Genomic DNA, 10,064 nt, shown 5'->3' with positions numbered 1-10,064 from the left:
GTTGCGTAATTTCTAAAAGTTGGCTTGTAAATGTAAAAATATTCCTTAAAAATGGCGTGACTTTCGTAATGCTTCCCCAACTCATATGTAGGTCCTCATATAACTTTTTTAGAAAACATTTTTGGGTGCTCCAAGACGACATATCCATGGGCTAATATACACGAAAAATTAAAAGAGTCGTGTTATTCCTAAAAGTTGGCTCGTAAATGCGAAAATATGCCTTAAAAATGGTGTGACTATACGTAATGCTCCCCCAATTCATTACAGAGGTCCACATAAAGTTTTTTCAAATAAATTTTTGGGTGTTCCATGGTAGCAGATCCATCAACTAATACACACGAAAAACCAAGAAAGTCGCATAATTTCTAAAAGTTTACTCCTAAATGCAAAAATATGCCTTAAAAATGGTGTGACTATACATAATTCTCCCCCAACTCATTAAGGAGGTCCTCCTAAAGTTTTTTTAGAAAAACATTCTAGGTGCTCCAAGGTGTCAGATTTATGGGCTAATACACACGAAAAACCAAGAAAATTGCATAATTCTAAGAAATTGGTTAGTAAATGTAATAATTATGCCTTAAAATTGTGTGACTATAAGTAATGTCCCCCAATTCATTACGAAAGTCCTCAAAAAGGTTTTTCAGAAAAAATTTGGGTGTACAAGGCGTCAGATCCATGGGCTAATACACACGACAAAACCTTGAGAGTCGCGTAATTTCTAAAAGTTGGCTCGTAAATGCAAATTTATGCCTTAAAATGGTGTAACTATATGTAATACTCCCCCTACTCATTACGAAGGTCCTCATAATTTTTTTTCAGAATGTTTGTTTGGATCCAAGACGCCAGATCTATGGGCTAATACACATGAAAAAAAATAAAAAAGTCATGAAATTCCTAAAAATTGGCTCGTAAATGCAAAAATATGCCTTAAAAATAGTGTGACTATACGTAATAATCCCCCAACTCATTACAAAAGTCCTCATAAAGTTTTTTCATAAAATTATTTTGGGTGCTCCAAGGCGCTAGATACATGAGCTAATACATACGAAAAACCAAAAATGTTATATAATTCCTAAAAGCTGGCTTGTAAATGCAAAAATATGCATTAAAAATGGTGAGACTAAGTGTAATGCTCCCCCAACTCATTATAGAGGTCTTCATAAAGTTTTTTCAGAAATTTTTTTTGGGTCCTCCAAAACACTAAATCCATGGGCTACTACACAGGGAAAACCAAAAAGTAGCGTAATTTCTAAAAGTTGGCTCGTAAATGCAAAAATATGCCTTAAACTGATATGATTATACATAATTCCACCCCCACTCATTACAGAGGTCCTCATAAGGTTTTTTCAGAAAACAAATTTGGGTACTCCAGGGTGTCAGATCCTTGGGCTTATACACACGAAAAAACCTAGAAAGTCGTGTAATTCCTAAAGGTTGGCTCGTAAATGCAAAAATATGCCTTAAAATGGTATAACTATACGTAATGCTCCCCCTACTCATTACATAGGTCCTCATAAAGTTTTTTTAGAAATTATTTTTGGGCGCTCCAAGACGTCAAATCCATGGGCTAATACACACGAAAAACCAAGAAAGTCGCATAATTCCTAAAAGTTGGCTCGTAAATGAGAAAATATGCCTTAAAATGGTGTGACTATATGTAATGCTCCCCCAAATCATTACAGAGGTTCTCATAGAGTTTTTTCAAAAAACTTTTATGGTGCTCCAAGGCGTCAGATTCATGAACAAATAATACACACATAAAATTAAGAAAGTCACGTAATTCCTAAAAGTTGGCTCGCAAATGCTAAAATATGCCTTAAAAAATGGCGTGACTATACGTAATGATCCCCAGCTCATTACGGAGGTCCTAATAAAGTTTTTTCAGAAATTCTTTTGGGTGCTCCAAAGCACCAGATCCATGGGCTAATACACATGAAAAATCTAAAAAATTGCATAATTCCTTAAAGTTGGCTCGTAAATGTGAAAATATTCCTTAAAAATGGTGTGACTATATGTAATGCTCTACACGTCAGGGCTATCCCTTTTAACCCATTAGGGCTACCATTTGCAACCTGTGCTTATATTCAAAGTGTAAGGGTATTTTCAACAAATATCAATGTCAAGCAACTCTTTCTCTTTGAATGCCCAAAAAAGTTTCACTGACAAAAACTATCATATATGGTTAATAAAAATGAATTCATATTTTATAACATATGTCAGATGTGTTTTTGTGATGGAAGAAATATACTTACAACTACCGTTTGTGAATCCTACAATTGTCCAAATAAAAGAACTTTACACAAGAAAACTTCATAGAAAGTGTTTTTGAAGCACAAAATCAATAGAAAAAAAAGAAAGAAAAAGAGAAAGATCAATATCAAAAACCTGCAAGTTAAAAAATAACCATGAAAAATTAGCATCAACTACTAGAGGACAAAAAATGAGGAGGAACAGATTTTACAATTGCAGTAACTAAAGCAAATGAGGAGTGTTCAAATTTGCTTTTAGTTACTGCTGTAGTTTTTAGCAAAATAAGTTGTTTAACTTAAGATGAATTTGAAATTTGAATCTTAGTTATGTTGTTTTAGTTGTTGAGATATTTTAGAATTCTCAAATTTTAAATTATGCAGATTATGTATTTTATGTTGGCTATTTAAAGCCTCAAAATGCTTAATAAAATTATTGAAATCAATTGAAAGACATTCAAAATCCAAAGAGAGACATTTTTAACCTTTTTTCGTTGATGCATAGTTTTAGAAAAACCAACAATATCTATACACAATCAAAAAGGCACATCTGGGTCACTCCACCTAGTCGTATGAAATTGAAATATATTTGTGATGCCAGTCACATGGAGAAGCTCAACAAGCATTGCAAGATCGCATCCTGGCTTTCGATACTCATTCATAGAATTCCAATAATTTCTTTTGCTTCTCAAAGCCTACTAGAACACTGTTGATGCTCCTAATATGCCCCTCAACTAATATGGAGATTTCACATAGAATATATAGGTCTTTTTTTTACTGTCATAGAAACAATAAGTTCTTTTCCAAGTATGGTATGATTGCTAGATACAATTGCTCCAAATAGTTAGTTCTATATACCGAAGGAAATAAATAATACAATCTTCGAAGCCTTAGATTCAGCATTGAAGAACCAAGGTATCATACGATGATATTACTTGTTTGTACCTAATAATGTTAAAACATTAACTCATTATGTACGTACATAACTAACTAATGAATTCTAGCTAATTCAACTTTTAAGGTTTGACTATGTTAGTCAATATACCCATATATTTTTTTTATTATTTATGTTGTATTAAGAAGTATGTATTACATGACATCGACACATGTGTATCATGTCCAGACACTAGTCATATATATAAATTAGTAATAGTTTCACATGATATGAAAAATACTAAATAAACGCGACAATACTCATGGAAGATAGACTCATAGTATGAAAATATTAAATAATGTGACAATACACGTGACAAAGAGACTCATAATATGAAACTATGAAATAATGTGACAATACATGTGACAAATAAGCTCGTGCACTTGCTATAAATTACCCTGGTGTTCCTCTCAAAGTTGCTTGGGCTTATTCAACCATAACATCTTCTTATTTTCTTTTGCAATGGAAACGGATATCATCAACGATAAGCAAAAGATTGAAATGGAGTTAATTGAGTCAAAGGAAGAACGTGCTAGCTGCAACTTTCTCGCAAAGGAAAGAAACATTGTTTAAGAAAGCGGAAGAACTTTTAACTCTGACCGGAACAGATGTATGTGTTCTGCTCATTTGACCAAGTGGAAAACCATATTCATATGGCTCCACAAATATAGAAAAATTAATTGAAAATTTTCTTGAATTGAAATTAGACGATCGTCATTGTGATCATGCTGATGTGGGCAAATCAAATATCTGAGGCATTTGATGATCATGTGTCTGTTACATGAAGAAGCTCAACAAGTCTTGCAAGAATGTATCTTGGCTTTTGATACTTTCGTAGAATTCCAACAATTTGGAGTTGATGCTCCTACATAGTCCCCTCAATTAATATGTATTTTTCACATAGAAAATATAGGTCTTATTTATAGTCGTAGAAATGATAAGTTCTTGTCCAAGTATGATATAGTTTCTAGATACAATTGCTCTGAATAGTTAGTTCTAGATTCCGATGGAAACAAATAATCTACTAACTGTTGGGATGAAAAACTTTATATGAACAATCATGATACTTTTCGTTGTCAATACTGTCGATGAAAAAAACATACCAGGGAGGTTTTTATTCTTGTTTGCAACTTAGAGGAGAAATCAATCAGTGGAGAAATTACTACTTTGCAAAATTGCACATCTAAATTAAAAGAGCATTATAATAACAAGGAATGAAAACACATGTACTAAAAGGGGTTGGCGCAAACTAAATTGGGAATTTGAAGAATCGTCATACTCCATAATGCAAATGTTCCAATCTTTAGCTATTACAACAATATGAAAGAGAAATACTAACAAAATGACTATGGAATGTTATTTTTTGTCCTAAATTCTTGGACCTTTCACTAAGCGCGAACCTGAAAAAATAATTTGAACATTAAACTTGAAGATCTAGGATCCCAATAAAGTCCAATTTCATCACCAACGCTTAATCCGCGACTGTTGAAAAATTTGATGCATGAAAGATAAAAGTCATCATTGTACAATTTCCTTAAGAAAACACTTCCACCATCATACTTCTTAGAGATATTCTCCTCCGTTACATCCCACACGCCAACAGGAACATCGCACTCGTTCTCCAAACTTTTGGCCACATCCAATGTCTAGTATCGAAGAATGTACTCAAACGTCTCGAAAAATGGAATCATCAGCTTTCCTACAATAACCTCATCATGGGTAATCTTTTTCTTGATCTGCCAGGAGTTTTCCAAATCGATTTTTGGGGGAGGATATATGTCTCTTATCTCAATTAGTTCTCGAGTCACTATATGTGGAGTGTTGTTAAGTTTGCAAGCTTCTTCTTTAGCTTTTGATGGAAAGAAATTGTAAAAGAATGTCTTCTTAAGGCTAAATAAAGGCTTTTGATCAGACATTGAAGAAATTGTTGGAAGGATACACTAAAAAAAAGAGAGGCAGTAACACTCTATTTATAATAGTAAAATTAGGTTTTATTTTTTATTCCAACCTTGAGGGGGAACATAGAATTCTAGGTGATATTTTTTTTGACAACCTTAATTTTTATTCCAAGAAGGATGTTTTAATAATTATTGAGCTACCTAATTAGCCAGATTTTTATATTTAAAGTTTTTCCTTTTATATTTCTCTCTATATTTTGACAACCTTAATTTTAATTCCAAAAAGGGTATTTTAATAATTATTGAGTTACCTAATTAGCCAGATTTTATATTTAAAGTTTTTCCTTTTATATATCTCTCTATATTGGTAAATGTATTTTGTTTCTTCTTCTTCTTCTCTCCTTAAATATTTCTTCCCACGGAAAATTGGATATTCTTGAAGCATGTTTATTTCCCATAGAGAAAAGGGTCTGATATACTCCCTAACATTGTTATTTAGAGCTGATATACCACTCGTTATGAAAGTAGTTCATATATACCCCTAATGTTATACGAATGACTCACATATACCCTTTTTCTCTAACGAAAGTGAAAAAATAATTTAAATTCAATTTTTAATCATCTCTTTGTAAAAACTATAATCCATATGTGGTATATTTGATCTTCCTCACATGCTTTTTTTACTTTTATTTTTCAATGACTAATTTAAATTTATTATTTTAATGGGTCAATTTATTTATGTTTCACTAAATTTCTTGTAAAATTTATTATAGATGCCCCCATTTTTTTTACAAATACAAAAACTAAATTACAGTTGGAAAAACAATTAGTATTGATTTTTTTCTTTACGCTAAAAAATGAAAGAAAAAACTAAGAAGCTCAAATAATGATAATCAAAGATGTCAAAAAATAATTTATGTATGAAAAATATTAAAATACAACTTGAACTTTACTAGAATGATCATATATATCCCCACATGTTTTTTTTTTAAAAAAAATTAAGTCAAAAAAATAAATTTAGAGCTAATTTTTTCACTTCCGTTAGATGAAGGGTATATGTGAGCTCCTTTTGTAACAGTAGGGGTATATGCGAGTCATTTATATAATGGTAAGGGCATATATGAACCACTTTCATAATGAGGGATATACCAGCTCTAACTGGCAAAGTTGAGGGGTATATCATATCCTTTTCCCTTTCCCAAAAAACTTAAGATATTTATCCAAATAGAGCTATGTCATATACGATATAATCACTTTAGATGATTTGTGTTTGATTAATTTTCCAGCATCATGATTTTTATCCTAGTTTCCAAACACGTGCACACGTATTTCATGCTAATTAATATAATTATATTTAAAATATTATAATAAGATTGTGATGAATTGCATCAAATTTGAAGAGAATAAAAACAAGCTCATAGACATGATGAATAATGATCCTATTCAACCGATATTATTGCCACTGCAAGGCACAAATCATGACCTTTTGGTCGTGTGTTGGAGAACTTACCAGACACAAAAATTGTAGTCAAACGGGAGCCAAAAACTAAAGATGTGTGGAATATGTCAAAATATCTTTTGATATTGTATTTTAAAGATGTTATGTGCATGGAACATTCTTGTTATTCGTTTAGAATATGTTGATGAAGTGTTTGCTCTTGTTCTCTCAATTGAGCTGTGGTTTCTACTATTATGGATATTGAATTTTTTTAATGACAATAGATGGGAGGGAACTAGATTTGTTTCCTTCAATGATGAAGATGGTTTAACTTATGCTGAACTAGCCAAACTTAGAAGGAAAGCATAAATGAATCAAGAAAGCGTAACACCCCAAAAATTTCTAAGCTAAGGTCCGAACCGTTCTTCATTTGCGTATAAGGTCGTATCGGGTGATTCTTAAATTTTTCTTAGGTGTTAAGGCCTATTATTTAGTATGGGAATGAATTTTGATATACATTAAGGTCACAAGAATCCTCTAACACAAAGTTGAGTTATAAGCTTCCTTACCGATTAAGTTTTGAAATAAAGTTCTACTTAGATCAACTTCAAACGATCATATCTCTTAGCACATAATGAATTAGGTGGCCCATGACCAATCAAATTGAGTCATTTTTTCAACTCCACCAAGTTTGCCTCATTTCGGGTTCAGAGTAAACGTTATGACTATTTTACCAAAGACTACCACAACAGAGTTTTCTAAGTCAGTGAACTACAAAACCCTTTTACGGGTCGTAGTTTGGGGTTCAATTCCTACAGACCCATCTACGGGCCGTAGTTTGGTCCCATAGAATGAACCTTTTTGCCTTAAAAGTTCAATATGAATTCAATGGATAGGATCTACGGTCCGTAGATCAAACCATAAACTGTAAATGGCCTTGTGGGAGGTTTTCGACAGCTTTTTAAATCGGGTTTCTTTTGTATTTTCTCATTTTTCCTAATCCCAGGCCACAATATTTTAAGTTTAATTAGGGGAATATATTCCATCATATACTCAGTATTCTTTTATTTTACGCTCTCAACGCCCCAACTCAAAAATAAAACCGTGAGGAAGACAAAAGCTAGGGTTTCAAGGCTTCCAATCAAGTTCTTCAAACTTCTTCAAGAACTTTGTTCTTCCAGGTATGTAAAACTATTCATAGTGTTGAACTAGTTTATCTTCACTCCCTACATCTCAATTCAGTCAGTGAAACGTTATGTTTAGAGTTCTATCACAGTTTTCTTAAAATCCGAATTCAGTTGTGTTTCTTGTTCTAAGTTCCAAATCCTTAACCTTTGAGATTTTGACTTCAATTATGTAAAAAAATTGAATTCTAAATTGTTGTTAATGTTTCGTATCACATGACACCTATTTATTTATAAAAGTCATTATATGAGATTTCTTATACATCGATAGCAGACTTGATAGGTAAGTCCATAAGTATATGTTTTAAATGCATGTTACTGAAAAGAGTTTCTAAATTAAAGAAGAAAATGAATGGTTTCATATGTACTATTTAACAGTTGAGAAAGAGAAATAGTATAATTGATTTTCTAAAAAGTTTTTTGGTAAAGAAAAGTGAAAGTAAAAGTAAAGAAATAATCTATTTATCTGTAAAGGGTGATTGAACATAATTGATATGGTTTGTTTTGGGAGTTGTTGGAATGTATGCGTCTACTTACTAGTCAAGGACCAGGTCCCTTGACTCAGCAAGAGCAGTAACTAAAAAATGTGCAGAAAATAAACAGCTGGAAGTAAGATCTGCACAAGTGTTTTACGTGGAAACCTCCTTGCTCAAGGGAGTAAAACCACGACCTGTCTCACATGACTTTTCAAATTGCTTTTACTAATCTTCTCAAAGCAAAAGTAAAAACAAGTTTACAGCCACACATAGAGATTAACCTCATAATCTATAAACTAAGTAATACAACCTATTACTTAATGAGCCTAAGCAGATACAACACTGCTCACTATACTAACCCTCACTGATTAATATAGACTTTTCTAAGCAGATACTACACCGCCTACTAAACCACTTAACTCTAGATGATTGAGAATTTGACTAAGCAACACACAGGTTGCCCATTAAACCACCACCCTCTGGACGATTTAGAATTTTAGAAACCGAAATAAGATTTGAATCATTTTAGGGATTAGGAACAAATTTACAATGTAAGCACGAAAGTATACCTCCTAAGACACACTATGACGCTTGCAACTCGATCAGGTCCTTGTTGCGCTTGTTGGAGAATACTTCACCAATATGGTCTTTGCTTGTATACTTGAGAATTTTCAAGATGCAAAGACTCACAAAACTCAAACTCAACAAAGACGCTTCAGCACTCTATCAAGTCCCTTTGTTGAACATGAGTATTGTTCTTCTTTGAAGATGGCTTTCTTTTTAAGATTCTGAATTTTCAGAGAAAATCCAAGTTTTGTTTGCCAAATCTCGAGTTTGTGTATTTTGGAAAGAGATAATATAAATCAACACAAACTCGTTGAAACAATCCTATTAGCTGAAGGTCTGCTGTTTAGAAAAGTTGTGCACCTACCACATTAAAGGTGGCAGCTTTTCTGACAACCGTCTTGTCACCTTTTCGCGTAAGTAATCTTGTAGGGACTAGGTCCATTGCAAACTTCTTTATGAGTTCTTGAAAGGCTTGCTGGCTCTCTTCTTCTTTTGAATGAATGAATTAATTTGTTGTTTGTCATATTGACTAAGTCAACCACAAAGAGTTATTGACCGTTGGATAAACAACTGCGTCCACTCTGATTGATGTAGTACGCTGACGCTTTACCAACCTTTGACATGACAACTTTACAGTTGTATCTCATTATAAATTTGGACGAGAGAACTCAGCCAAGGACCAGGTCACTGCATTTGTGAGGATCATCAAAACACCTAGAATATAACATTTTCCCCTTTTTTGATGATGACACACAAATATTCCTCACACTAGTTTGTTTATTCATATCACTGTGATTAGTCCCAATAACAAGGATCTGGTTCCTTGTTAGATCTTTAAGTTTGTTAAATCATCAAAACTAAACATCAGCTCCAAAATAACATTTTCCCCCTTTTTGATGATAACACACTTATTCACCAGTTCCCCCTATCAACAAGACTCTTTAGGTAACTGGATTGATCCCAAGTTTGTCAAATCATCAAAACTTCTCATCATCAACAAAATAACATTTTCCCCCTTTTTGATGATGACAAACTTGTTCAACACTTATTTCCCTTATCAGCATGACCATGTCCTCTTCAAGTAGCTAGCATTGATTCCCCCTATAGGCATGACCATGTCCTCTTCAAGTAGCTAGCATTGATTCCTCCTATCGGCATGACCATGTCCTCTTCAAGGAGCTAGCATTTATTCCCCCTAACATCATTGATCTAGCTAGCATTTATTCCCCCTAACATCATTGATCTCATACCTTAACAAATTTCCCCCTTTTGACATCATGAAAAAGGGTTAAAGTAGTAAACCAAGTTGACAGAAATGCAG

At 33.0% G+C, this 10,064-nt stretch overlaps 1 pseudogene; it reads right to left on the bottom strand.

Moving 5' to 3' along the window:
• Positions 1 to 4,568: 4,568 nt before the first annotated feature.
• On the bottom strand, positions 4,569 to 5,096 carry LOC125868457 (uncharacterized; annotated as a pseudogene).
• Positions 5,097 to 10,064: the final 4,968 nt, after the last annotated feature.

Source organism: Solanum stenotomum, chromosome 6 (genome assembly GCF_019186545.1).
Source record: "Solanum stenotomum isolate F172 chromosome 6, ASM1918654v1, whole genome shotgun sequence".
NCBI classification, from domain to species: domain Eukaryota; kingdom Viridiplantae; phylum Streptophyta; class Magnoliopsida; order Solanales; family Solanaceae; genus Solanum; species Solanum stenotomum.
This window is presented reverse-complemented; position numbering and strand designations above follow the sequence as displayed.